The 26,788-nt window shown below is 48.6% G+C and overlaps 1 long non-coding RNA gene across 2 annotated transcripts; it reads left to right on the top strand.

Moving 5' to 3' along the window:
* Positions 1-381: 381 nt before the first annotated feature.
* LOC106032122 (uncharacterized) lies at positions 382-25,611 on the top strand. 2 transcript variants are annotated; one of them, XR_010825128.1, is made up of 6 exons: positions 382-486; positions 1,565-1,634; positions 19,479-19,569; positions 22,506-22,673; positions 24,058-24,109; positions 24,710-25,611. It is a non-coding gene; the product is annotated as an uncharacterized lncRNA (long non-coding RNA). The 2 variants fall into 2 exon arrangements; XR_007164776.2 differs by having other exon boundaries at positions 24,058-25,611.
* Positions 25,612-26,788: the final 1,177 nt, after the last annotated feature.

Here is a 26,788-nt window from a genome sequence, read left to right on the forward strand (position 1 = left end):
ATGCAGTGACACTAGCATCTACCCGTTGCTTCAGCTAGCTGGAGTGGATGAAGTGTAACCACTGGGATTGCTCTGACTGACCCGGTGTGATGGATTGCATAACACTGAGATGGGAGAAATCGCTTCCAAAAGCTTGGTACCTTTGTACTGTGTTCTGCTGCATCCCTACTGGTTGCAACAGCCGCTTGCTTGTAGTATTTGTCTTTTCGTATGAAATGGGGACCCTTCTGTTTAGCCCAGGACTAGGCTTGCTCTTCAGCAGAGAGAACTTTGTTAACCCTGCTTAAATCCTCTCTAAAGCTATTCTGCTGCAGAAATCAGAAAAAATGTTTTGCAGCTGTTAAAGGATCAGTGATATATGTGGCCAGGCAGCATGCTCAGGCTACTGGAGAAGAGCAAGGTGCTGCCCAAGGCAGAAGGAGAAGTGTTCCAGTGACTGGGGAAGGAGCAGCTGCGGGCAGAATGGCATGGTGATGGGCTTTGATGGTGAGTAACTGCAGCAGGAGAGTGAATGATGCTTTTGGAGATTGGTGTGTGCTCAACTGAGGTTGAACCTGAAGAATTGTTCTTGGGAAGGCTTTTTCTGAGAAGTGACAGCAGTTCGAGTTGTTCACAGCCCTACTGAGGAATGCAGATCCAGTACATCTAACACTGAGCTGTGAAAAGCTTACTTGAACTGACTATTCTTTTCTTTTGGGACTCTCACTGTCTAGATATGTGAGAGGGTTTCCATGCCATTTCCTTTCCACGCCGTTTCCTCTTGCTGTACAAGAGGCATGTGGGGGTCTGTGCTGGGGGGCTGAGACCCTCCTGGTGCAGAAGTAGCTGGGTACTGGTTTGCTTTCCAGGAGGAAAGTAGCATTGCAAGGTGTGGGTGGGGTGCTGGGGGCCCTTCATGCTTACCATGTTGAATGCTCTCTAAAAGTGACTTTGAAAAATGCTTTTTGAAACAACTCTGTGTAAGCTACAGAGAACTTCATAATGAACATATTTGTTTGCGCTGAAGTAACTGGTAGCTTGGGTGTTATTTTTGCCTGCAACTTTAGGGATCAGTTCTCAGATTGTGTAAATGAGTGCTGCCTCCATGGGAGCCATGTGCTCTCTTTAATTGACGAGCTGTGTGCAACTGCAGTGTGCAGGGAACCTTGCCTTTGTGTCACTGAGAAAGAAAGCAACAGCCCTAGACCAGGCTGAACACACTTCTGCCTATCCAGGTGGGATGTCTTCACCTGCCCAGCCTGCTCGTGGAGGATGTCTGGGTACCACAGTCCTCAGCTGGCTCTGTTCCTGGGGACCTCTTCCATCAGCCTTAGGGGGAAAGCCACAGCTGGAAGCACCAGCTTCATCTCTGGCTGCTTTCTCAGGCCAGCCACTGACATTAGGAGGAATGTGATGCTTGTTGCCCGAGGTGACTGACCCTGTTATCATGTCTCATAGCCATCGTGGCTGGTAAAGGCTTGCTTTGTAGAAAGGAGGGGCGTGGGTATAAGCTGGTCCTACTGGTAGCCTTAGTAGTAATTAATCTGTTAGACTGATACATGGCTTTTTATTCTTTCCATTTCAGAGTCTCTCAGACTACAAAGGAATCTGGAAGGATTTGATAGCTGAGCCTTTTCTTGTCGCAAGAACAAAGGGTAAGTAGCTATCTCTTTCAGCAGCCTAGAGAGGCTTCTAGCCAAGACTGAGAGATTAAGAGAAGCTACCTGGCAGGCAAGTTGGCTTTTAAAGGGAAAAACAGGCTTTTAAGCTATTGAGACAAGGGAGAGCTGAACCGAACACACAGGAAGCAGAGAGCGCAGCAGAGGTGTTTAATATGCTTTTCTGGTTGCAAGGGTAATGGAGTAGGAAAGAATTAGCAAAACCCCTTTGTTTTGCTTTTTGGACCCTTGTAGCATAACAAGTAAATGTTATGTAGTACAGGCATGTTCTAATTGCTCTTGATTGCTTCTGACTTGCTTGCTGTCTCAGCTATTTTGGTTGCAGTGAGGATTTTACCTCTCTAAGTTACCTCAGAGGCTCCTCTGGCTCCACCTTTATTAGCACATAAATATTTTAGGTAGAAGTGAGCACAAAGCCCAGGTACCTGCAGTTCCAGCAATGGATATAAGCTCAGAAGTGCCTGAGTAACTTTTCCATAAGCCCCATTTACTCTGTGCTGCAAAGTCACTCGGATGCTCTCGGGAGCACTCAGGTCAGCGGTGTCTGTGTGCAAGGTCGGAGGGAGGCAGGCTCCCTGGGGAAAGCTGGCTCCGGAGGGAGACCTGCAAGTTGCTCAGCACTCTTGTAACAAAATGCTCTGCTCTTCTGTGGGGCCTGAGCTCCTCATCTGCTGTGACTTTATTCCTGCCTGGGTCGGAGACTCCTGTTTCAGATCGGTGGCTGCTCCGGGAGATCCCTGGCTTTGCAGCACTGTCAGTCTGCAGCCTCTCGAGAGCTGCTGTCCGGCTTGGCTGGCCAAGCACGAAAGCTGGACTTGCTCAGGAAATCTTCCTGCCCTCTCACTGTGCTCGCTTGGTTTCACCTGATCCTGAACAACCATGATTAGTTGCTGTAAGGGGTTAAGGCACTCTCCCTCCAGCTCATTTCCCTCTTGTAGGAGAGCACAAGGAAACTGCAGCAGTTCAAATCCAGTCAACTGTGTCCTTCTGCTGTTCAGTCACCTTCCAGGATGCTTCTCCTTCTTCCTCCACTGTCCTGGCCATGCTACCACTGGAGCAGAGAATGAGGAAATGCTGCTGTGCCTCCCTTAGCTGCCATCTCTTGCTTCCGGCCTACTTCCAGTGTGGCTGGAGGAAAGGCCCAGCAGAGAAGTGCCCCTGTTGCAAGGGTTGTGCAGTGGCTGGGTCAGTGCTCAGGGATTTTTGTGCAGAGATGAGCTGATCTAGCCAGAGATGGAGTGGGATCTCTCCCAGGAGTAATCCATGGTTTGAGCAGACCTCTGAGAGGCTGTGCAGTGATTGCAACCTGCCTCCAAGGAGCACAGCTTGACCGCTGTAGTGTTGAAAGCAGTGCCATGAGCAGGAATGCAGATGTCCCTAAACTGGCATGAGCATAAACTCGGTGCTGCAAGCAGCTTGGGCTCTGGCCTGAGGTTACTCAGCTTCATAGTGGGGGGGAGATGTATCTCATCTCTGTCCTACGCTGCCCCTCACACTTTGCTGCTATTAACGCAAATGGCACTGTGGCTGCTGCAGACCCTCCTTTGGCTTTTCTAGGACAGCCTTGATTTGTGACAAAACACTTATTTGCTGCCCGTTGGTGCTTCAGAAAACAAGCTGTGCCAAGACTGTGGGCACCAATAACCTTCAATCAGGCGGTAATTGCTTGTTGCAGCTCTCAAGAACATAGGTTTGAACTCTTATTTAAAGCATTGACAGCTGAGGAAAGCAGACTCCCCTTGTCCCATGCCTTCAGGACAGGAGAGGGCAAGGTCTGCAGCCCGAGCTCCTCAGCAGTGAGCTAAACCCATGTTCGGTGCCACAAACTGCCAGGTAAGATCTGGAAGGAGGTGTTACATCAATTAAAAGCTGGCTGCCAGGGCAGGCAGTGCTTCCAGACCTCCATCTGGGTCAGAACACAACTCACCTCTCTTCTCCTGGAGAAACCAGCAGTCCTGCCAGACCTGGGTGGAAGCTACAACAGCCTGTCCCCCAGGAGAGAGGTCTCTTCTTGCTGGGTCTGTGAAACTGCTTTGTTTCTCTGTGGTGGCCCTGACAGGACCACTGTGAAGCTCTGGGTTGTGCCATCTCCTCTGCCGAGCTGACCTTGGGGTTTGTGGGCTCCCTGGGCAGCTGCTGTGGTGCCACATCTCCAAAACGACTGCTTTCCCCTGCTTCACTCAAAGAGGAGGGATTAAATCCAGAGAGCTAACTGGCATTCACAAATGGTGAAATGGAGCCTGTAGGCTGATCACTAGTGTGGATGTTTAGGAAATGAAGACATTGGCTCTTGTTATTACGTGGGAATCTTCTGGGGTTTGTGCAAATAGGTCTCCCACAGGCTCCTTGCTCTCATGGCCATCTAATTAGACTGCTCCACAAATCGTGTTTTCTTCAGAGTCATTTACATTATGTCCAACACGGCTAGTTAGTTTGGGGAACACTTATTAGGATTTAAAAAAATGAGCTACTAATTATCTCTTGCTCCAGGGCTGAGTGGGGAATGCAACCTTTTGTCTCTCCTCCTAAACGAGGCAGCCGAGGAGCTGTGCAGGGAGCTGGGCTGCAGAGCTGCCTGGCTCTCTCCTGGGACATCTGTATCTATGCCTTGCTGCTCTGCCCCCCATGCTGAGCAAGTGGTGGCTCTGACGCCTCTTCCACTGCCTCTCACAGAAATCCTTCCTTAAGAGTTGTCCTGTGCCTGTGAGCAGGAGTGATTGCAGCAGCCACCCTGACCCAGAAGTGGGGCTGGTTTTGTTACGAGTGTCCCTGCTGCTCTCTGCACAGCTGGCTGGGGGCAGTCCTCTTGTACCATGCCCTGGAGACTGCCCGCTGCTTCTTGGCTTACTCTAATCTGTTGTACGTAGTGCTTCTCAGAGAGATTTGCCCACCTGGTCACAGATGTTTTCTTCCTTCTGTGAAATGAAAGATGGCAACACGAGGAACTCCTCTATGGTAGGCCCACAGCCATCTGTCCTTTGGGCAACCAAAGACTTTTTTTTTTTTTTTTTGGAACGTAGCCTGGGCTCTGTGGGTCCTCCATGTTTCTCTCAGTGCTTAATTCTCCTACAAAAGCTGCCCTTTGAGAGACTTCAACCTTGCATTCAACATCAGTGCTCAGCTTTTAATGAGACAAAGGCTGAATCCTTTGGGCCTGTCCCTCATGTAGCTGTTCGGTGCTGTTTAAGGTGCCTTATCGCAGGGCTCTTGGTTGTTCTGGCTTATAAGCCGTTATTTTGGGACAGTAGAGAAATAAATCCACATCTCTGACATGAAGTCTGCCTGAAGTCAAGCCCTGCAGAGCTGTCTGAGACCCTGGCAGCATTGCCTGTGATCTTCAGCTAATGTGTCTTGTGGTGGGCAGCGGCCTGTGAATGTTGTGGCCTGAAAACCCTGGGCTTTGCAGTAAAACTACAAACAGTGAGTGTTTTTGTGTTCCTGCTTCTCTGACTGGGGTCTCAGCAGTTTGTTGTGCAATAAAAACTCTGAAATAGTGAATACCCCTAAATAGGGGGGTGGATGGAGGCTCCAGTGGCTAAAGCAGGGGTCAGTGGAGAGGTGCACCTCGCTCGTGAAGAGATCAGAGCTCAGAGGCCAGCAGGCGTGTCCCGAGCACCATCCTGCCTGCTGTTACAGTGACCTTTCCTGGTCTTTTGTTTTATTTTCTTTATGGTAAACTTTCAGAGCAATTTTCAAAGCCACAATGAGCTGGTAGCAAACCCTGGCAAGAGTGCTGAAGGTACATCACGCCCTATGGGCCTGAGCATGTGAACTGCCTTGATAATTGGGCTTGTTCCAATGTTTGAGTCAGTTTAATATTAAACTTACTCAAATAGTGAGGTCTCTTCCAATGAAACAGATTTACATGTGTCATTTTGCTCTGCCAGTCCAGAATCTCCCCAGGGTGTTCTTGCTGTAGCCGTGCTCCCCCTGCCCTACAGCCTTTCCCACTGTAAGCAGCAGCCCTAAATCAACTAAATCCCCTCTGCTAGTTGGACACGGCCATCACTGCTGCTATCACATGTGAGAGCATAAGTGGTGATCCCATACAGTGTGGTACAAACACCCTGGAGCAGACTCTTGCCCCTTGCTGGCTTTAGGAGGAATTGGATGCTTCTCTTGCAGTATACACGGAAAGCCCCAAATTCACCACAGGGACCACCTTGTCCATGAGATGCTCCAAATGGAGTCAAGAATGGAGCATTACTCATCCTTAGCCCTGTGAAATTGGAGCAGTTGGGAAATTTCAGCCAGATTGATGTCTTTATTTATGCTGAGTGGTACTTTATACCAGCCTGCTGAAGCAAATCACCATGATTAAATGTCAGAAGCCAGTTTCTTGTAACCTTTGGTAAGAAAACCTTCCTGTCTGGAGGAGTATTTTAAGGATGAAATACTCTCCGGTGCAGCCTGTAAGTTTAAACCCTCTTGAAATAAAATGCCCTCAGAACAGAGTTTAAATACAAGTTAGATGACACGCAGACAAGTACGTGTCTCCTGTCTGGGAAGAACTTTGTCTCGGATGCATAACTAAGCTGCTTTCATTCTGAAAATCCTTCCTCTGCTCCCAAATGGCATGGCTAGAAACTTTCTGATGATTTTTCAAAGAAAGCAACCTGTGGTCCTTTCTTGGTTGTCTTTGGTGCCAGTAGAACCAGGGACCTGGGCTTCATCTCGCCATGGCTCAGCGGCCAGCTGCTCACAGCCTGACCAGCGCTGCAGCGGCTGCTGCAAACGCAAGGTGTTCCCCTAGGACTGTGGTGGAGTAATTACAGGGATAAAAACCCTTTATGTGATGCTTTGTGGATGCAGATCTGCATCTGGGGGACCATTCATGACGCCCAGGTCACCGTTTGGGACCCATGCCCACAGTGCACTGAGGTTTATTGGGAGTGATGAGATCACGCTGCCATTAGGAGCTGTTGGGAAGTGCGATCAATGAAAAGTGTCCCTGCTTGTCAGCAAGGGGACTGTCAAACCCTGTCCTCCTGGCCCTGCTGAGCCACCTGAGGAATGGCTGATCGGTGAGGTATTGCTTTGGTTTGTCACCTTTTTTCTGTCTTGCTTTTAACGTTAAACATTAGGACTGTTAGGCTTTATCACATCCGACTTTGTGAGTCTGTCTCTGCACTCACCGCTTCCCTAACAGTGTACAAATGTTCTCTAGTCAGCCAAAATCTCTTTTGTGATTTAACTTTCTGCGATTGACTGCTAATAGGTTACAATTTCTTGGTAACTGGAAGTCTACCAGTTAGAACAGATTTACCATCTCTCGCCCTTTGTGTAGTCTTTCAGGAATCGAAAGCTCTATCCTCAAAGGCCACAAATTTCCTCACCTGCTTTGGCTCCATGTAGGGAAAACAAACAGCCCAGTTCCTCACCTGTTCTAAGTAATAAAAAACCTCAAAGACTCTTTCCTTTGCAGGTCACACTTAAAATAGCTCTCCTAGCCTCTCTAGGAGATTAATAGTTAGCGGAGAGGTGCAAAAGCATTGCCACCTTCTAACAAATGTCAGAGACGTGACAGAAGTTGTCTGATGGGGACATCTTATTTACAGGATTAATGACACTTCTGAGCCAGTTGTCTTATCTGGAAAGAGCTGCCTTCACAAAGGATCCAGTGGGGGGTTTAAAAAGCCCCCTCAAAGCTGCCGTGGTTGAGCTGCAGGCAACATGTGCTTTAGATAGGTGAAAAGTAGGAAACAGGCTATCGGTGATAGTGATCAATGTTTAAAGACCATTGCTTGAGAACAAGTATAGATCAGATGGTGCCAGGCTGTTTCCAGGTGCAAGGATTAAATAGGGAAGAAGAGACAGTCGAAAAGCAGCGATAGTGTCATGGGAAACATCTCCAGCGAAGGATGTGCTGCCTGTCAGCATGTCTTCAGGCACGTGCATGAGCAAACCCACCTCTCTCCTTTCCCAGGCAGTAATGCTGCAGTGACAGGTCCCAGGGCACTGTGGTGTTCCCCCAGCACATCCCACCTGCCGAGTGCCTTCCTGCATGCTCCCAGGTGAAGATCCAGGGGCCCATCCTGCTCAGCTCAGTCTGTCCAGATTTAACTCGTTCAGCCTCCCTGAGTCTGCAGGATTAATCAGGGAATTTAACCAGAAGCAAAACAAGCCAGGAAGGCAATTAAGCTATTGATTCAAGATGCTGTTGGGAAGAAGCCTGCAGTCAGGCTATGCTAATAAAGCTACATGGATTGATCAATTGCTGTCAGTAATTTGGGTTTAGGCAGGAGCTTGTTTTCTGTCATTCAAGTCAAGCTTGGTTTTGGAGCATTTCCTTCTGAGAATTTGTGTAGAGATATCACCAGGATTGTGCCTGTTACGGGGTGTTTGTTCAAGTCGTTGCTAAAATATTGGGCTCCCAGCACAAATCCAGCACTGTGCAATCACCAACTGCTCCCAGTTCTGGTCCTCTCACCATCTCCCCACTTCCAAGCAGCGCTGCTTAGCCAACGTGGCCAACTGGCTGTTGGAAGGAGGGTTTGTCAGGTTGTCACTGAAGAACAGTGGGAGAGGCAGGGGATGTCTACAGCCCTGCTGTGGATTCTGGGTGGCATCTCTGCAGAAAGAGGCAAAGAGAAGAGCACAGGCCCTGGCTGAGAAGAAACAGTAGGTGCGAGCTGTGTTGAGATCCTGGGAATCCCTCAGTTATAACTGATCCTAGATATCCCTGCTTATCTACTCAGTTCTTTGGGCTGAAGGATAGGAAGAAAGCAGTTTGGGTGTGTAGTCCCTGGGCCAAGTTGTGAATCTCTTGAATTAATAATAATCAATCCTGATTGTTATTATTAAGGCCAGGATGGCCTGATTCCCATCAAAGGAGCTTGAGAACTGTAGGGTTTCTCTAGCATTTGAGGCAAAAAGACATTGTCAGTTGTATCACTCATCCATTTTTTCTTGTTGCTCAGGTTATAGAAATTGAGGTTTGAGGGGATTCAATAACTTTGAAGTGCCATCACCCTCCCCTCACAGAGGGCTGCAGCATGTGCTGGCTGCTGAAACCTTCCTGGGGCAGGGCTTTTCCCCATCCAAGCTGGTGCTTTTATTTGCATGAAAACACATAAAAAAACATGCTGATTTTTACAGAAATGCAACTTTTTGACAGCTAAACTCTCCACTTGGACATTCATAAAGTCTTCTCAGACATATTCTGATAGCTAAAGAGCTTGTATGCTTGTTACTGAACTGAGACTTTTGATGGGAAGCCTTAGTGTAGGTCTTTGTTCCAAGTGGGGCTAAAGGGGATTTCTTTTAACAGTAACCTAGGTTTCCTCTGGAATGGAAACTCTGATGTTCACCCAGCACCAATGAATAAGTTGTTGGAAGTTCAGTGCAGCAGGGTCGCATTTTTTTAGTGTTCACATGGGTGTAATACATAGTATTGTAAAGTAAATCCCTTGACTGCTCCTACTAATGTGCTCCAATTTCGTTGGCGTTTGGCCTACTATTTCAGAAAGGAAAATGTCACTGCTGACCTAAATAAGATTTACTTCTAAGAGGCTCTGGGGTGAGAAGCTGCCTCCATCGAAATCTAGAGGCAGTGCTTGCATGGATTAGAGTGGAGCCAGCTCCATGTTTTCAGTGCAACTGTGTGCCAATTAAAGGTAATAGGCTTCCAGGACAGTGTAGTCAGTAATGAAGGGTAAGCCTCCAAGTTTCAGAAGGTCTGTTTTTAATGAGCCCTTGAAACATGGATGCATCAGGGAACAGCTTGTGTCTGGGCTGGGACTGTGATGGGAACAGGTTTTCTAGCTTTTCCCATCCGAGCCAGAAAGAACCTGGGAGCAGATGCTGCCTTTCAGCTTTTCCAGCTGAAAGCAGAACCCCAAAATCTGGAAGGTGGAGTGAAAGACATGGGATTGATCAGAAAATTAAATATGGGAAAAAAAAAGAGGGTGAAATTTTCTAATCCTTCTGAGCAAGCATGAGGAAAAACGTTCACTCATTTATCTTTATATAATGTCTTTTTCTGGAAGATCTGTTTCAGGCAACTTCTTTTCATGCATATGCTATGAGGCTTTGTTTCACAAGCTTGTTGGTGCTTTTAAGCACAGAAGTTGGAAGCAGGATGCTGGGTAGAGGAAAGATATCCCCCTCTGCCTGAAAACCAACTCTTTAGTTCTGGTCACAATGTCAGGTGGCAAAAGAACTGAGAAAACAAAGGCTTTTGGTAATGTTTAAAAAAAACAAACAAACAAAAAAAACACCAGGCATAGGTGAAACAAAGAAATGGGGAGTAAAAGCAGTAATAGGTAAAGGTGGAGCAGACCTTAACTTAGCAGAAATGCTTGAGACTTTCATTTTGCATCTGTGCAACCCATCTTTTGTCTTAAAGCTGGTGGAACCAGAGCCTCTCCTGCAGCTCGAGGGCATGAGATCCCAAACTCCCAGAGTGCTGCTTCACGGAGTGACAGGGGCATGAAGCATGGAAATGAAGTAAAAATGAGGCTGGTTTGGGAGAGAAAGTGTGACGGCTCCTCTCCAGATGTGACAGAAAGGGGCCAGGAACACATAGCTGCATTTATCTCAACCCTTTCATTGGCTGGAACTAGTAGTATTTCGACTAAATGTGCTGCATTTCCTTCTTTTTTTTTTTTTTAACCTGCCCTATGAATAATGCTTTGACCATTTTAAAAGCTGACATACTAATAAAAGACTATTAAATCCTGCCATTTCCTCTATAGAGCAGGAATAAGTCAAGACAGACATGACTGTGGAGAGGGAAAGAAGGCTCCAGATGTGATGGTTTATTAAGCTTTTCACCCTCAGTATACTTAAAATGTATGAGGCTTCTGTCTCTGTCCTACTAATGCTTCTTTAGACCCCAGTGACAATAGAAAGGAGGCTTAAAGCAGAGAAAAACACATCCCTGGCAATGCTGCCTGCGTGGGACGTTTCTTGAGCCAAGGCGATGCAAGGAAAAGGGCTGGGGAGCAGCCCGGGCAGCTCCAACACCCCAGCAAACAGCACGAGGTTTCTTCTGGTCCGGACAGTGCCTTGTCTCGCTGCAGGGGGTCTGGTGCTGCACCTCCTCCTTTCTGTGCCCTCGGTACCTGAGACAAAATGATGTTTGGGCCTGAACAGGAGCCTTTCTGCACTCACACATGGGAGCATGCACTGCATGGTGCGTATCAGAAGGGGGGCAGCCTTGCAGGTCTCTCACCCTATTTCTTAGGGTCATGAAACAATTTTGTCTCATTTGACCCCCTCTTGCTCCCACTGTTATCCCACACTTATCTGTGGAACAGATTTTTTTTTGTTGCGGCCAGCACAACGCTTTGCAGATATTTCCTAGTGGCCCTGACAAAACGATAATGCCAGCCAATAGGGGAGGCAGACAAATTTGCTGGCTAACAAAGATAAATTTAAATCAAATTATGCTCTACCATCCTGCCACAACAACAAAAATTCTTCCGTGAACTCAGCCTTGCAGATTATCTGGAACAAACAGAAAGTGACCAAGGGCTGGTAACCCCACTAAGAAGGTTTTATGACCCCATTTCAGGTTGAAAACCCTGGTTTGAGAAATGCTGAGCTCTCTGGAAGAAAAGAGAAAAAAAAAATAAATAAACTTGCTTATAGCGGACTGAAGTGAAGCTCTGCTTAGGAAGATGAAGGCCCAGAGCTTTCTCTAAGGTTACATAAATGCAAAGTTTGGATGAGAGAAGGCGACTGCCTCCGTGGCTTGCTGCGTGTTGCGAGGAAGAGTGCGATTTGACTTCTGCTGGCTGTGATGAGTTTCCAGAGGTCCTGACGATTCAGATGGGCTCTGGCTTCTTCCTGCTCACAAAGCACTTCAGTGGAGGCGGTTGCTGCAGTATTTACGTATTGCCATGGTACCAGCTCTTTACTGTCCTGCAGGGTGGCCGTGGGTCCTGCTCTGGCATCCCGCAGAAAGCTGCCTGAGCACCCTGGAGGTTGGCTGCAGAGAGCTGGAAGGAGGGAGCCCCTTCAGTCCCAGGGTCTCTGGAAGTTTGTCATGATTTTAAAAGAAAAAATAGGGGTAGGAAGTGCTGGAAAATAGGTTCACTTTTGAAACACATCCAACTTCTCTCCGTGGTGTGAGAAGAACCTGAAGGGTGAGCGCAGGGAGTTAAACGCCGATCGTGGCCCAGAGCACGGGGTTGATTCCTTCTGGCCAGGTCCCTGCTACGCCAAAGCAGTTTGGAACATCTCAGCCTCTCGTGGGGTTTAATCCCCATTTGAGCTGTGATGGGTGAGTGCTGAGCTCTCCCACAGAAAGCCTGAGGCATCAGCTGGAGGATGCGCTTAGAGGTGGAGGAGCTCCTTGTGCTCTTATCTCCTGGGCTCCTCTCCACCACTTCTCTTCATCTTTCAGCCTCTGGGTCCAACTGGTGCAGTTCAGGAGCCCACAGGAAGAGGAAGAGGCCTCTGGGGTGGCCGGCACTCCTCCCTACATCCAGACCAGCTCTTCTCTGTGTTTCCAGTCAGCTGAAGCTTTTTTAATAGATGTGGCTGAATTATTCATGGGGCATAAATTAGCTGATGGGCACTGTCCTTTCGTGACTGTTTATCATGCCTTTTTTTTTTTTTTCTCCATGTGGGACATTCACTGCTTAGAAATTTTGGCCAAATCCAGCAGTTTCCAGCAACTTGCTGCATTTGTCTAAGGTAGGGGTTGGCCTTGGTGGTCTGTGCAGGAAGTTTTCTCTCTCCCGTGGGGTGGTTTGTGCTCTCAGGGAGATAATGGCATACAGCAAGTGCTCTTTCTGCAGGTTTCAAGCAGAAATAGGTACTGTGGATTGCCTTATCCTTGTGAGAACAAAACAATGGTGCAAATGGCCAGGGCAGAGTCCTGGGGTGAGGCAGATAAACTGTGTGTGCCCCAGTGCAGGAGCTTGTCCGTGCTCTCGGGGCCTCTAATGCCTTGCCCTTTCACATGTGCAAAATGGAAACTTGTCAATTCCATAGCTCTGAATTTGTCAACTTTAAACAGCTTGTAGGGAAGACTTAAAAGATTCATGTGCACATCTTGCTCTTTTCTTTTTTTTCATAATATTCAAAGTTCTTTTGAAAACTTATTTCCCAGTCAATGCTCACACCCTCCATCCCTTCAAATATCTTCTCCCTCACATTCCCCACCTGGCTGCTGAGGCATCCCCTACAAAACCTCCCTTTGGGCTGTGTGCAGATACAACCTTTAATGCTTGTTCTAAGCGTGCTTTAGTTTTGGGGTTCTGCCAAGTGATTTCCCAAATTCCCTGTCCATGGGAGCTACTGGGCACCTGCTGCTCTTGGTGGGGACACGAGGCTTTTTTGCAGGGCTTGGTCCCCAGCATGCCAGCAGTCAGCAGAGGTGCTTCTAGCCCGGTCTGCTCCTCTCCTCCCTCTGCCATGAAGCTCTCGGGTTAATTTTTCCGTCTCCTTTTGATTTTTTTTCTTCCACCAAATTAGCTTGTTGTTGCACTGCCCGTACTTGTTAAAGGTCACAAAATAAATACTGTGCCACTGTCTTGTGTATCAAAGCCGCTTCCTACATTTGCTTTTCATGTGTTTTCAGACCATTAAAACTGTCTTCTTGCTCTTTGCTTTTTGTGATCAAAGCATCATTTATGCAGTAATCGCATGCAGAATGTGCTTTATCTCCCCCAGCAATTCTTGCTGCCTCCTGTGATGCTGCTCTTGGAGAGCGTTTCCTTTTCTCCAGATGCTTTTCCCCTCCTCTGGTGGACCAGCTTGGAAGGGAAATGGTCCCGTGTTTTATAAGAGGGGGGGAAATAGTAAAATGGACTTTATTTGTTCTGTAATGGGACTCCTGGTACCAGCATAAGCAGTTACTGACTGTTTGTCAGTAAGCCTAGCAAACAGAAAATTGTCTTATAAACTGTTCTGAAAGGCTGAAAGGTCATAAAAAGGATTTAGCACTATCACAGGAGACAACTTTGTTTAAACAGTGTCATTAGTCTCTTCATAGGTCTTTTTATAGTGCTTTCTGCCGTGTTCGTTACTCTCGTCTCTTGGTTTGTTATTTTTTATCCCGTATTCAGTACTGAAGTTGTGTCATCTCCCGAAAGCCACCAGGAGCAGAGATGGGCAGGGCGAGCAAGCCCAGGCTGGGGCTCTGCTGCGCGGCTGCTGGAAATGGGGTCTTCAAGGAAAAAGGGTAAGGAAACCCAGGCTTATAAGGAAAAGAAAGTGATGTGCCTGGGGGTGAGGATGCCCCCAGCCTTTTTGGATTATACGTTTCGGAGTCAAAAATCCTCTGAGCTGTGTGGGAGGGAGCAATATGGAAGAGACCCTCCTGGTGCTCAGGGCTCATGTCAAGTTGGACAACCAGAAACCTTCAGGAGTCTTGGTTTTTGAAAACTTTCTCTGTTTTCAATGGCAAGAACAGTGCTATGAGGGGCAGGAAGAACAGGGTGGCTAAACAGTCCTTAGGTATATGAAAATAATTCAAGTCTGAAGCAGACCTTGGTGTAGGAAATGGGGGAGTCTCTGCAAAGGGATCCTGAAGGGGCTGGAGCTCGCCCAAAAAAAAAAAAAAAAAAAGACAAATCTCTGTTGGCAAAGTCTTTTCACAGACGTGTCATTCAGGAATGGTTCATATAACTGAAGAATGGCAAACAGAGTACTCCGTATGAAAGGAGGAGGAAAAGCAATCCAGGCAGCGACTGGCCTTTCACAGTCTGCAAAGCTTTAGACAAATTGTGAAGGAAAGAATAATGGGATGAAAATAGGACTGAGTCCAATCCAGACTTACAAAGGCACATTGAACCTGCTTGTCTTGATATTTTTTTTGTTGGTAGGGGAACTGGTTTCCTCCACAAAAGAAAAATGCATTTCTTCTTTGGCTGGCTTTTGGTTAAGTAACATTTGGGGGATATTTCAGTGGATGAAGAGAAATGAATCATCTGTGCTAAAAGACAATGCAGGTGCACGAAGAAGTAAGTATTAATAGGTGATAAAATAAAAATCCAACCTGGAGAATGGGTTCTTAGCAGTTAGAAGAGAGGCTTTTGCTGAGGGATGATGGGTTTGAGGAGACCTGAGCCAGGAGGTCCCTCCGTTCCCCTGGGCACCATGGATGTGATGTCTGAGCTGAAAGGGAAGGCAAGGGAGGATTAGCAGGGTCAAGCGATGCAAAACTTGCTGGAATTGCACAGGTTTTCATGCAAATGAGATATAAGAACACAAATATTCCTAGTGCACAGCTAAGGCTGTGAATATGGCTAAAATGACCTTGGTGAAGACCAGGACTGCTTGCGGCAGGTGATGTCCTTCGCCAGCTCTGTCCGTGCATTTAATTATTTTTCTACAAAAAGAAAGAAAGACCCAAGTCCCCCCTGCCCATCTCTACAGGGTTCTGCTGTGCTCCTGGAAAACGAGGCTGCCAGCAGAGGGCCCCCAAAGATGGATATGTACATCCTACAGAGGTCCTGAGAGCAGCTGCCTCCTGACGCTTGTCGGCACATGCTGAGCCCCTTTTTCCGAAAGGAGAAACTGAAGCAGGGGGAGAAGATGGTGAGTGTCAGAGCAGAATGTGTCCTGTGGTGCAGAACTGAGATATTCACTTGCTCTTCACAAGCAGGCTTTGACTTGGTTTCATTTCCTCCCGACAGACCCTATTTCGAGGCTTTCGGGAAGCTTTTTGGTTTTCTCCTTTTGCATGACCAAAGGACACCGAGGTCCCGTGCCAAGACATTTAGAGCCTAAATGTCCAAGAGCCAGTGGGGATGTTTCGGGTGCTCAGCTCTTCGCCCCAGAGCTGTCAAGGGGAGAGATGGAGACAGAGGTGACCTTGCAGCAGCCACCTCCTCCCAGCTATATCCGTGGGGCTGCGAGTGTGGGTGGTGGAGCAGGAGGATCTGCTGACCTCCTCCGTACCTCACAGTGCCCTCAGCAATGCCAGGATGTGGCCGTTAGTCTGATACCCTAAATATAGGTGCTTAACCCTGCTGCAGCTTGGATGCCTCCGTGTCCTGTGTTAACACCAGCTTGCTTTTTGCTCTTCGAGGTGAAGGCGTCCCTGAACCGCGTGTGTTTGTCTGCTCGTACCTCCCGAGCTTTCTAGACAGCTCCGATCAAAAGCAGTTTAGTGCACTTCAGCCTTTGCGAGTGGAAATTTCCTCCATCTACTTCCAGGTCCTCAGGGTTTCCAAATGTCAAGTCGTCAACTGCAAATGTTATCTGAAAATGCTTAGCAAGTTGTAGTCCGTTGGCATCAGTCAGTCACCAAAGACAACCGGCTTGTTTTCTTGCGCTTCTCTTTAATATTCCCTCCCAGCAAAGCTCTGGAGACGTCATTAGGAGCAGTGAGCTCCTCGGAGCCCGGCTAACAACCGCTGAGTAGGTTATTTCTGCGTAAATAATTTGCTTCTTGGTTCCTCTCCGTGCCCTGAGCTGAGGGTGGTGGCGGCTGCTCAGCGGAGAAGGTGCCGGCCCCGATGGCTCGGCAGCACGTGAGGACAGTGCTGCCCCTATTGCACCGAGGTTTCTAGAGAGACAGGGTGCTGGGAGCAACCCCGAAAAGCCCCACACCAAGGCAGGATGCCCGTACACAGAGGGATGTGCTAACCCTGTCTGCCTGCATGGCTGGAAAAATCTGGGTTAGCTCCAGAGGCCCAAAGACCTCCCGGCATGGCACTGGCTTTGCATGGGATGCTCCAGCGATGGCACCTGCCCATCGGTGGCTGCTCTGTGGCAGTGGCTTTGCACCATGCTGAGCCACGTTGTGGACCTCGGCTTCACCGTTGGCTGGGGCTGGATGCACCAAGACAGCAGAGTGAGGAGAGAGGGGGAGGAACGGTGCTTGTGGCTCTGCCAGATAAAGAACCCACAGAAAGAACACAAACGAAGCCGTGATGGGCTCTGAGCCCTGTACTCCCTCTCTGTGATCAACTCGGGAATTTGGGTGCACTGAAGTGGCTGTGCTGGGCCAGCAATTGGTTCCATGGCAGCTTTTGGTGCAATAAACCGCCCCCCCCTTATTAACGTCCTTTTGTTTGTTTATCCCTTCCGAATTTCTCAGCGGGGTCTGGTTTTCCTCCTCTTCCCACCGCAACCCCTCTGCATTATTAAAAAGAGCCATCCCATTAAATAATCTCAGAAAATAACCCTGAAAATTGTACCTCGGCCTTAACATGAAGGGCTGAATATGTCCCTGAGAGCTCCTTATAGTTGTCACCTGAAAATAATAATTCTAATTAGCTTCCATGCCTGCCCTTGGGTTCAGCCTAATAAATCCTAACAATCAGGAGCTGATTGAAATATATCCTTTTGAGTTATTTAAAACAATGAGAGTGCTTCACTCCAAGGGAACAGTTGCTGGAGGGTCACCCACTGGTAGATCCCCTTGTAATGAACAGGAGCAAGGCTGGAGGAGAGGAGGTCTGATGTTTTCCATGGGGCCCCAGGGATGTGAAATGCTGACCTGTAGAGAGCAAGAAAGCCTTAACTAATGGAAATGTCTCTGCAAATCTTCAAGGCTTTGGTGGTTGTCTATTGTTGTTTGGTTGTTGTTTTTTGTTTGTGTTTTTTTTTTTTTTTTCCCCCTCTGAATTCCTATGAATTGCTCTTCTGGTAGCTTGGGTTTGGCCTCATCCAAGTGGCTCACTTTTCAGGCTTGAGGGAGGGCTCGAGGGAACCTGGCCACAGCCAGGACGTGCCCCCTTCTCTCCCCCTATGGGCACAGCTTGGGGGGGAATAATCTGTTGTACCCTGTGTGACGGGACATGCTGGGAATGAGAACGAAGTTAGAGATTCAAGCGAGATAAGAGGCGGCTTTATTCTTGTGAATTACCCAGATGGCAGCAAACGTGAAAGCAAATCTTTACATACTTCAGCTGCTTTGCAAATGCCCTTTTTTTCCCCTCGCAATATATGTGCTGCACCTTTTATCCTATAAATCACCACCTCTTTTGAATTTTCAATTTTTCTGCAAACTGGATTTCCCTTAATGGGGGAAATCTTGTTGGTAAAAACACCTGCTTCTGCTAGAGCCATTTTTCTCCTTCCCCACCTCCCCGTACAAAGGCTGCAGCAGTTCTGGTTTCGTCCAGCAGCAAGGCAGGATGAGGGGTGACCGCGGGGCTGGGAGGACCCTGGGTGCACCCCGTGCTGAGCTGTGCAACGAGACCAAGCACTTCGTGGGCTGGGAGACGTTTGCCAAAAACATCCATCAGACGAGCACAAGAGGCAGCTGATCGTGCAGCCTGGGGTGGTCGCCCGCAGGGATTTCCAGCAGAAATCAACCTCTGTCTCTCGGTGCTGCCGGGCATGCAGGCTGAATTATTCAGAAATATGTCTTTCTTATGCATCTCGATGTCTGTTTAGCTGCTTTCACCGCGCTGTTCTTTGTCCTGCAGATATGTTTAACCTATTGCTTCCAGCTTGTTTGCTCTTTTATTTACTTGCCAGTCTCTATAGGTCTATAAATAAGAACATTTTCACATACAGAGCTAATGGAAGGGCAAAGGTGAGCTGGAGTTGGACTTTTAACATTCATTTGCCTTTAGTTTGCAGAAGACTTGTGCTCCTGCTAAATTTTTGATACTGATTGAGCCGCATGGCTCCCGTTCAAGCTAGCAAGAGCCTTACTTCTAAAAGCATACACTGTATTTTCAGGCTTGCATACCCCCTTCTGTATTTTTCCCCCATGTTTGTTGGAAAACTGCAACACACGGAATACACAATGGGGATGGAAAACTCCAGCATGCCATTTTCTGTACGTGGCCATCACAGGGTTGTCCCTTAAGTGAGACGCTGGAGCCTCTGCTTCTTATTTACCCAGCAAAGACGTTTAGCACCCGGCTTCCCTTTTAGGATTCCCTAAGCAATTCCGAGTGTTGGAGATGATGAAGAGGGGGTGTCCTTCGCCCTTCACCGGGACAGCGAGCTCGGCACCCCGCTGTGTGGCTGCAGGGCTGCCCCACAGCCCTTCGGGGAGCAGAGGGCCAGGTGTTTCAGGCAAGGTTTGCAAACCAGGACGTGACTGCGCCCGGCCTGCGCCCGGCACGTGCAGCTGTTCGGTGTCTACGGCGCGGGATTAAAATAGCCAGCATGCCCCTCGTGTCCTGCAGCTCTCCGCTTTGCCTGCGCGAAGCCCCGGAGCAGCGCCCTGTGCTGCAGCCCCGTCGTGGGCAAGCCCCGCACCAAGGGCACCGTGCGGCTCCTTTACCGGGCAGAGCTTATACTGGGGACCCATAGAGTGCTGCTGGGTGGGCTGTGCCCTCGGGGCTGGTTGTGCAGTTATTTCAGCTTTTTTGGGGCGTGTTAGCAGAGTTTCATGGGACCTGTTTCTATTTTTGCTGAGCTTTTGGTCTAACTCTTTCTAATGGTGCTAAAGCAGTTACTCGTTTAAGTCGAGTTGCGTAAAGAGGTCTTGATACGCTGAAGTTTGGGCCTTATAGCAATAAAGTCTTTTTAAATACTGCAGAAGCTGAAATATTTATTTTTGGCTTTGTTAGCTGCCTGAAGTGATGAAAGGATTCTTTCAGGCAGCTGTTCTTTGTGTCTTGTGAAGTCGGCTGCCCCACAAAAAGGGAGAAAAGATGCTCTCCTGACCTTCAGATGCTCTCTGTGGGTTTGCTGTAGTCCAGTGCCTTCAAAAAGAGCCTCCCTTTGCTGACCTCCTCGGAGCTGGAGACCACTCAGATGTCACCAGCTTAGGTGCTTGTCGTCCAATGCACACTGCTGTCCAAGGAGGAGAAGCTAATTTTGTAATTAAAGCTTTGGTGAGTCTGGATCTGCTCCACTGTCACAGGCTTCTTGTGTGACCCCAGATAAATTGTTTGGGGTAAAATGTTGCCTCTCTTAAAGGTTTTGTTTTCCTGATCTCTGCCTCACCAGGCTGTCTGAGGAACATGGACTCTCAGTGCTGAGGACAGCTGTGGGACCAGGATCTCACCCAAGACCTACAGAAAACACCTACAGAATTAAGGTAAAGGATAACAGGAGCCAGCAGAAGGGCGGGTGGGCTCGTGTGCCCCCCACAAAGCAGCAGGGATGGGAAATCCCAGAGCTGGGCCGTGCGGGACCTTGGTGGGCTCGTGGAAGTAGGGGAGCAGAGTGGTGCTGATGTCCCCATGTTGGGCCGAGGTCTCCAGGCTCAGTCGATTGCAGACAAGCTCGTGGGATGCTGAGCACCATGCAGGGGCTTTGGGCAGACAGACACATGCTGCTACAGGTGCTTGGGCTTTGATTAAAGACCATAAAGCCATGGCTGCTGCCTCACCAGGCAGGGTGGCAATGCAATAAATCAAGATAAAATCAGCGGAGCGTTAAACAAGCCATGAGTGATTTACAATAAATTGCGTAAAGAACATTATAGGAGTTTCATAGCATGAGCAGGATGCGGCACTGCTTAGTTCTTGTTTCCTGTTGCGTTTAGCAAGATCTTTGGCTCATCTATGCACTGTCCTCCTGCAGGGCACAGCATCCAGGGCAGGCAGAGGAGCCTGGCCATGCCACGCATGGGCATCGTTCTCGCTACCTGCACGCGTCCCAGCTGCTGCAGCTGAAGGATTTGTTGCCTGATAGCTGAACTTCTACAGCAGTGCAATATTTGGTCCTTTTGGCTTCACTCCCTTACCTTGCGTTTGCCATCCAACAGTTGTCTTTGAGGGATGGAAGAGAAATGTCAAACCGTTTAGTGTGTGCTTGCTTCCCCTCCGTGGACACGTAACAGTCCCAAATTAAGTTATTGCTCATGCAAAGCATCTTCTAATATATTCAACCCATACATATTCTGTGTATATCCCCATGTATGTTATGTGCTCTAATATATTTAGCTCTTCAACATCATCATCTTGGGTAATTCATTTAAAATATTAGCAGCTATTTAAAGGACTTTTGTCCCGTAAGATTTGGTTCTTAGTGCAACAAAGGTCATTTTGTCCAGTAAATTAGTGAATCTGTATCATCAGCAGTTTGCCTTGGTGATTTCAAATATTCTGTTGCACCATTAATGCATTTACCAACAATAAAATCAATTAGAATAATTTTACCTCTGATGGGGTCTGACCTACAGTGAAGCCCCTTAAATGAACAAATTAATTTTAATTAATTTTAAAACTACTCAGGTACCTCTTTGGTTAAATTGTTTTGTCTTTAATTTTCTGTTGTCGTCTGAGTAGAAGCACGAATTTTCAGCAAGAAATCAGACTCTTGCAGGCTTTGAGGCTTTAGAACTGCACCAAAAGTGTTTTCGATACTGGCAACAAACTGAAGAGTCATTATTTTTGTCTTGTCTTGCCCATCTAATAAACAAGTGGCAATGCAGCAGGCATCTGCAAAAGTGAAGCTCCTCTCATTCTCACTGCATAAAGCTACAGGGCAATGAGTGACATTAAGGGACGTGTAGTTCCAGATCCGTGAAAGGAAACTCCTTGCTGGGGAAATCACGGCCATGGTGATTTCTTGTAGCAGGCAAAATCACTCAGAAGGCAGTCAGGAAATGGAGCTCGGGGACCAGTAAATTATGCGAAGGCAGGGCAATGAGCAAGCAAGCCATGCTGGTGTGCCTTTGGGTGTCTGCTCCTGCAGGGAACACGCGTCTGCAGCTCTTGTGCCCCTGACACTGGTTCCTTCTCACTGAGCAGGTGTCCGCATTGAGGAGACGATGAAGACTGTAAGCAAAGGGGAAATCTGGAGACCAAACCTGTCCTCCCATTCAAGGTTGCGTCTTCCAATGATTTTGGGGAACTTTTTCAGAAAAGCACTGCCTGTCGCTGCCAACCTGGTAGCTCCTCTTCTGCCTTGCTGGGGCTGTTGGCTTAGAACTAACTTCTTTACGTGGAAATTATTTTTAACAAATATTTATTATGGAAATATTCTATTTGCAACATGTGCTAAAACCATAAAACATGAGAAGGCAGTCTTGAGCACTGTATTTTTTTTTTCTCAAGGACTTGGAGAATATTTTGCACAGTTATTTTAAACAGTTTTTATATTTAGCAAGTCTAAACATGATATGAGAAGTAAATAAATCTAAGCGGCAAACACAACAGAAAAAAGAGAGAAGCCACAGTGCAGGTTTTGAGCCTGTCCGAAATGTGTGGGTTTGAAATATGCTCGCTTGGTGATTTATTTAAAAATGCTGCACATTCAGCTGTGAGACTGGAAAGAGTGCAGGTGGGCGAAAGGCTTTGAAGGAGGGTAGCCTTGTGCTTCTCTAACGCAGTACTGAAAGTTGATAGGGACATTTTCTTCTGAAAAATGATGTTTTTCTAGAAGATAAAGCATGAATGGCAGAGTCAACTTCAGACGCGTTGTATGGAGCCCTGCACCAGTTTTGCTCCAGCTTTATTCTCAGGGTTTAAGTGGGCCTCCTCGTGTAGGCCTCCTGTTGGATTTCTCAAGGCTGGGTGACCTAGAACCTAAACATTGCACCATAAAAGCATTAAAACCTAGTGTGAGACCTTGGGGAGGGGGCAAATATTCACTAAACTGCTGACAGTGAGGAAAGAAAAATCAGTGTCTGCTGCTGCCACTGTACCGCAGGCACAGAGCTGCTGTGGAGGCTGTGAGATACCGAAAAAGCATCAGGACAATCCAGTACGTTTGTAGGGTATCCCTGCGGGGCTGCTACGGGGATAGCAGGCACCTTGTAAAGCCACTTAAAAAGGCCAAGGGGAAGAGGTATGGACATTAGACTAAGAAATAGGATGGGGACTGCACACAGCAAAATCCATGGAGAAGGAAGGGAAAGGATGAGACAGGAGGAAGGAAAAGTGAGAGAAGAAGGGATGCGGGAGCAAAATACTGCTTTTACAAATCAGGCACTATACCTTCCTGGGAAGAAAAAAAAAACATATAGTTTTCATGTTCAATTATCTGGGGGCTTGAGGCAACTCCTCTTTCCTCTCCCACCCCTAGCCTCACCTGAAACCGCTGGTAGGAATGACCAAAGGCGGTGGTGTGTGAACGAGGCACCTCGGGATGGCTCCGTGTCTCCTTCAGCAACTTCTGAATGAACTTCAGCAACAACAGAATGATCGTGGGCTTCAGGTCTGCTGCTGTGAGGATCTCCAGGAGCTGAAGCTGGTAAAAAAAAAAAAAAAGTCCTAATCTTGCCCAGATTCAAACTCAAGGAAGGATTTCTGGGTATTTTGATGGAAAATGGAGCAGGCTCCAAGTGGAAGGGCCTAAGTCCCACTGTTGGCCAGGGGGACATACGTGGTTTGCTGCAGGGAGGGCTGGTGAAGGTATGTCGAGTGCAGGGGAAGAAACAGCCCTGCAGTAGGTAGGGGTTTTCTTGTGCTGAGGAAATGACAAATTATTGGTGAATTTGAAAGTCATAAAAGTAAAAATATAATGTTGGCTGGGGACCTATTTATCTATCTATTTTAAAATGCATTTTAACATCCGTGTATTTTTAATTAAAAATACATTTTAGCACCAGCACAGCCAAACTACCACAGTGCCAATCTCCTTTTTTGGAAATTTCTCCTTAGCATTTTGAATTTATTACAAATTCATTGTTTCTAATACAATTTTTCTCCTTCTCTCGTCAATTTATTATCTGTTTTTCATTTCCCTTCTCTTTTGTTAATCTTTCTAAATAACTTTAAAGTGGTCTTCCATCTATTTAGCTAAATGAATTCACTCCACAGATACTCATTATTTTGAGAATGATTTATGCAAGCACTATTAGCTAGATTGTTCCTTGTTTGAAGGTTTTTCTGCAATCAGAAAACCCAGATTTGAGTCAGCTAGAATTAGATCCAGTAAAAAAAAAAATTACATAAACTATTCAGCACCTTAGTCAGACTCCATGTATAAGAGGTCAGTTTAATAGGCATAAAAACACAAAGAAGCTTTCAGCTATGGGTCCGACCTACTGATCTCATCTTAGCCTGGGAAACGCTGGAGCATCAAACCCCAAGTCAAATCAGATATTATTTTTTTTCCAGCTGATCCTCACAACTCTGTGGGAAGAGGCTGTGTATCACATACAGTCACAGACAGGGCATTAAGCTGTGCTACGCCGCGTGATTTACTGCCCGGGTTTCATCTGACAGTGCCCCGCGATGGCACGCCCCGCGCATTTCATGGATGCTGGCAGGGCTCCGCTTGGAGCCTCGCTCGTGAGCGGGGTGTGTGTCGTGCAGGGGATGCCTGGTCCTGCTCTCATCATGCCCGTGACCTTGAGCAAATTGATTTTCAGTCCCGGTGGGTGCCACCATGGGCCTCCTTCGGGTCGCTCCTGGCTCAAGGCGCAGCAGCTGGGAGCAGAATCTGGCCGTCCTCCCCGAGCAGGGAGGCTGCAGGGCTGGGGACTCTCCTTCAGCGGGGTTGCCAGAAGGTTTACAGCCCTTGAGAGGCTGCAGGCAAGTTTGGGGAAGGAATATTAAGTACATTGCTTTATGAAGAATACCTGAGACAACTTGAGGATTTTCTCCTAATGTCCTGTCTTGTCTTCCTGTAGCAGCAAATGGCAGCTTCACCCTAAAGAGCACGAAATGGGGAAGATCAGGCAGGTGAGGCTGGATGTCTGCAGCCCACGTGTGGGCTGTGATGGTGGGAACAAACCCGGTTTGCCTGCAGCTGAAGCTGTTGTGGCTGCTGGAACTTCAAGAGCTCCATGAGTTTGCCCTGCTGAGCTCCCACCTCGGCGAGCACCAACTGCTTCCTTGGCCTGGAAGGGCTGATGTCTCTGTGTGATTTTGGGGCAGGTGTGCACATCTCCAGCCTTTCCACCTTGCGTGCGGCCTGGAATACACCCAGGTGCACGCCAGTGGGGGATAATTTATTAGGGCCAGCTAAGAGCATTACACATCCCATTAAGTCAGCTGTGACTTTGCAAGCCAAGTGCCCATTCAGGGTGTACTGTGTATCCTCAGACCAGTATTGATCTTAAAATTTCTGGTGGCTTATTAATGAAAGCAACGCTGTGGCCAGATCCTTCTGACTTGTGTAAAGCTGCAGAAGCCTTACTGCTGCCAGCGCAGCTGCTGGAGATGAAGGTGGAGTAAAGGGAGCAGAATCTGCCCTACTCCTTCCAACCACTACACGTGGGTTAAGCAGGAACTACGGGAAGAAGTGAATGCTTTTGCCAGCAAAATGTTGTCTCTCTTCAGCCATGACCACCTTTGGAGTTAATCCTGATCCTTCGGAGAACGAGCCAAAAACCCCTCTGAGGACAGCACTGGGCCTACGTTTTGCCAGGCTTCTTCAAAATCCTCCATTTTACAACAGAAGTCCTCAGCTGCCATCACTGCATGGAGTTTATTAATAAGGCTCGCGGCTTTAAATACTCTCTCCGTCAGGCAACAGGTTAAGACCTCGAAAATGCCAGGCCCCGCGTGCTCTGTCTGGCTCTGGGAAGGATGTCTGCAGCCCGCGACAGCTCTGAGCCTCCGCGCAGCCTCCGCCCGCCGAAGGACAGGAGCCGGTGCTCGCAGACAGCTGGCGGGGGAACGGCTTTGAAGACGGATTTGTTGGTCATGGCAGCAGCATCCCCTGACACGGAGCTGGAGGGGAGGCACGGGGGAAAGTTTATTGACTGGGCAGCTCCTGCCGTTGGGAGAGGGTCAAGAGGCGCTGGTGGCTCTCGAGGCTTGGCCTCTCCTCCCGCTTCCCGTTTTAGGAGAGCTCCTTTTGTTCCTGCAGAGGTCATTTTCCTGAGTGAGATAATTTATGAGTGGAAGATGGTTCGCTCAAGGAGAACTACACCAACTCACATACAAATCTTCCCTTCCCACAGTAATTTATGATTTGCCCTAATTAGCTGGTATAAACGTGTGGAAACACCAAGTGCAATCTCTTCTTTGCATGGTTCACGTTCGCTTTGCAGGCTGTGTCCTGCTTGTCAGAGGCATTGTTTGTTCAATAATAAAATTGCCACATACTGTTAATCACAACCTGCAAACATCTAATAAAACAACCATTGAAAGTGTGTATGTAAAACCATCTCTTCACTAGCCCCATTAGGCTCGGCTCTTTCTTCTTTGAAAGCTGCATGACCTCCCTTTTCAATCAATTCCCAGTTATTAACCATGAAGAATAGCATCGGGAACTGCATTTGCAAATTGAATGTGGTGGTATATAATGAACTCACTCTTTAAAAGATTCCAGTTGAGGGGAATGTATCTAGCTAACATTTTTAATCTCTCTTTTCCCCCCTTTCCACCTGCACTACGTGCAGATAGAATTCACAGAATCTGAAATAACTTAAAAGAATAAAACTTCCTAAGCAGAGTTTAAGGGGACGGTGCCTGTAACGACTTTCTATTATCTGTTTATTCTGATCCCTCCGAGCTAAGCCCTTGAGAAGATTAGCTACTCAGCTAAAAATCACTGCAGTTTCAGAGCCGATCTTTATTTATTAAAACGCTCCGACCTCTACCTCGGGCTTATACGTTTATTTATTAAAACTAATGAATTAATGCCCCGGTGGCAAGCGGGGGTGGGCGGGGGGCTGGGGCAGCCCCGCGGCCCCCGTGGGAGCGGCGCCGGGCGCGTTCCCACGCGGCAGCGCCCGGGGGGTGTGGGAATGGGGGGGGGGGGGGCACGGGGCCAGCAGGGCCTTGCCGCCCCCTCAGGGTCCCGGGGGGGCCGCGGCTGCCCCTTTTGGGGTGCGCGGCCCCGGGGAGCCCGGCGGAGCTGGAGCCTCGCGGCACGGGGCGTGGGACAAAGCCGGAGCCCCCCCACCGGCATCGTAAAACACATGGGGAGGGGGGGGGGGGAAGGAAAGGGGGTTCCGCCTCCTCCCCCCAAGTGAGGGTGGCTCCCCAGAGGCCGTGGGCGCCCTGCCCTCCGCCCCGCATCGCCCGAACAAAGGCAGGGGGAGGCAGCAGGGCTGGGGGGGGGGCCCGGGCAGATGCGGGCGGCCCCCCCCCCCCCCCGGGGCTGCCCCGGCTCCTCCCGGCTGCCCGCCCCCGCCGGGCTCCCAGCCCCCTCCGCCCCCGCTTCTCTCCTCCCCTCTCGTCTCCCTCCTCCCCCGGTAAATCCGAAGTTTCCTGTTAAGCACGGGCGAAGCTTTGCAAAGCGGCTGCGGGGCTGCCCGCTCGCTCCTTGGGATTACCGTCGGGAGAGGCTCGGCTCGGCACGGCACGGCTCGGGGAAGGGCCCCCGCCCCCACCTCTCCTCCGCCTCCTCCTCCTCTTCCTCCTCCTCCTCCTCCTCCTCCTCCCCAGCCTCCATCCCCGCGGGCGGGC

This window comes from Anser cygnoides, chromosome 15, assembly GCF_040182565.1.
Source record: "Anser cygnoides isolate HZ-2024a breed goose chromosome 15, Taihu_goose_T2T_genome, whole genome shotgun sequence".
In the NCBI taxonomy this organism is placed as follows: domain Eukaryota; kingdom Metazoa; phylum Chordata; class Aves; order Anseriformes; family Anatidae; genus Anser; species Anser cygnoides.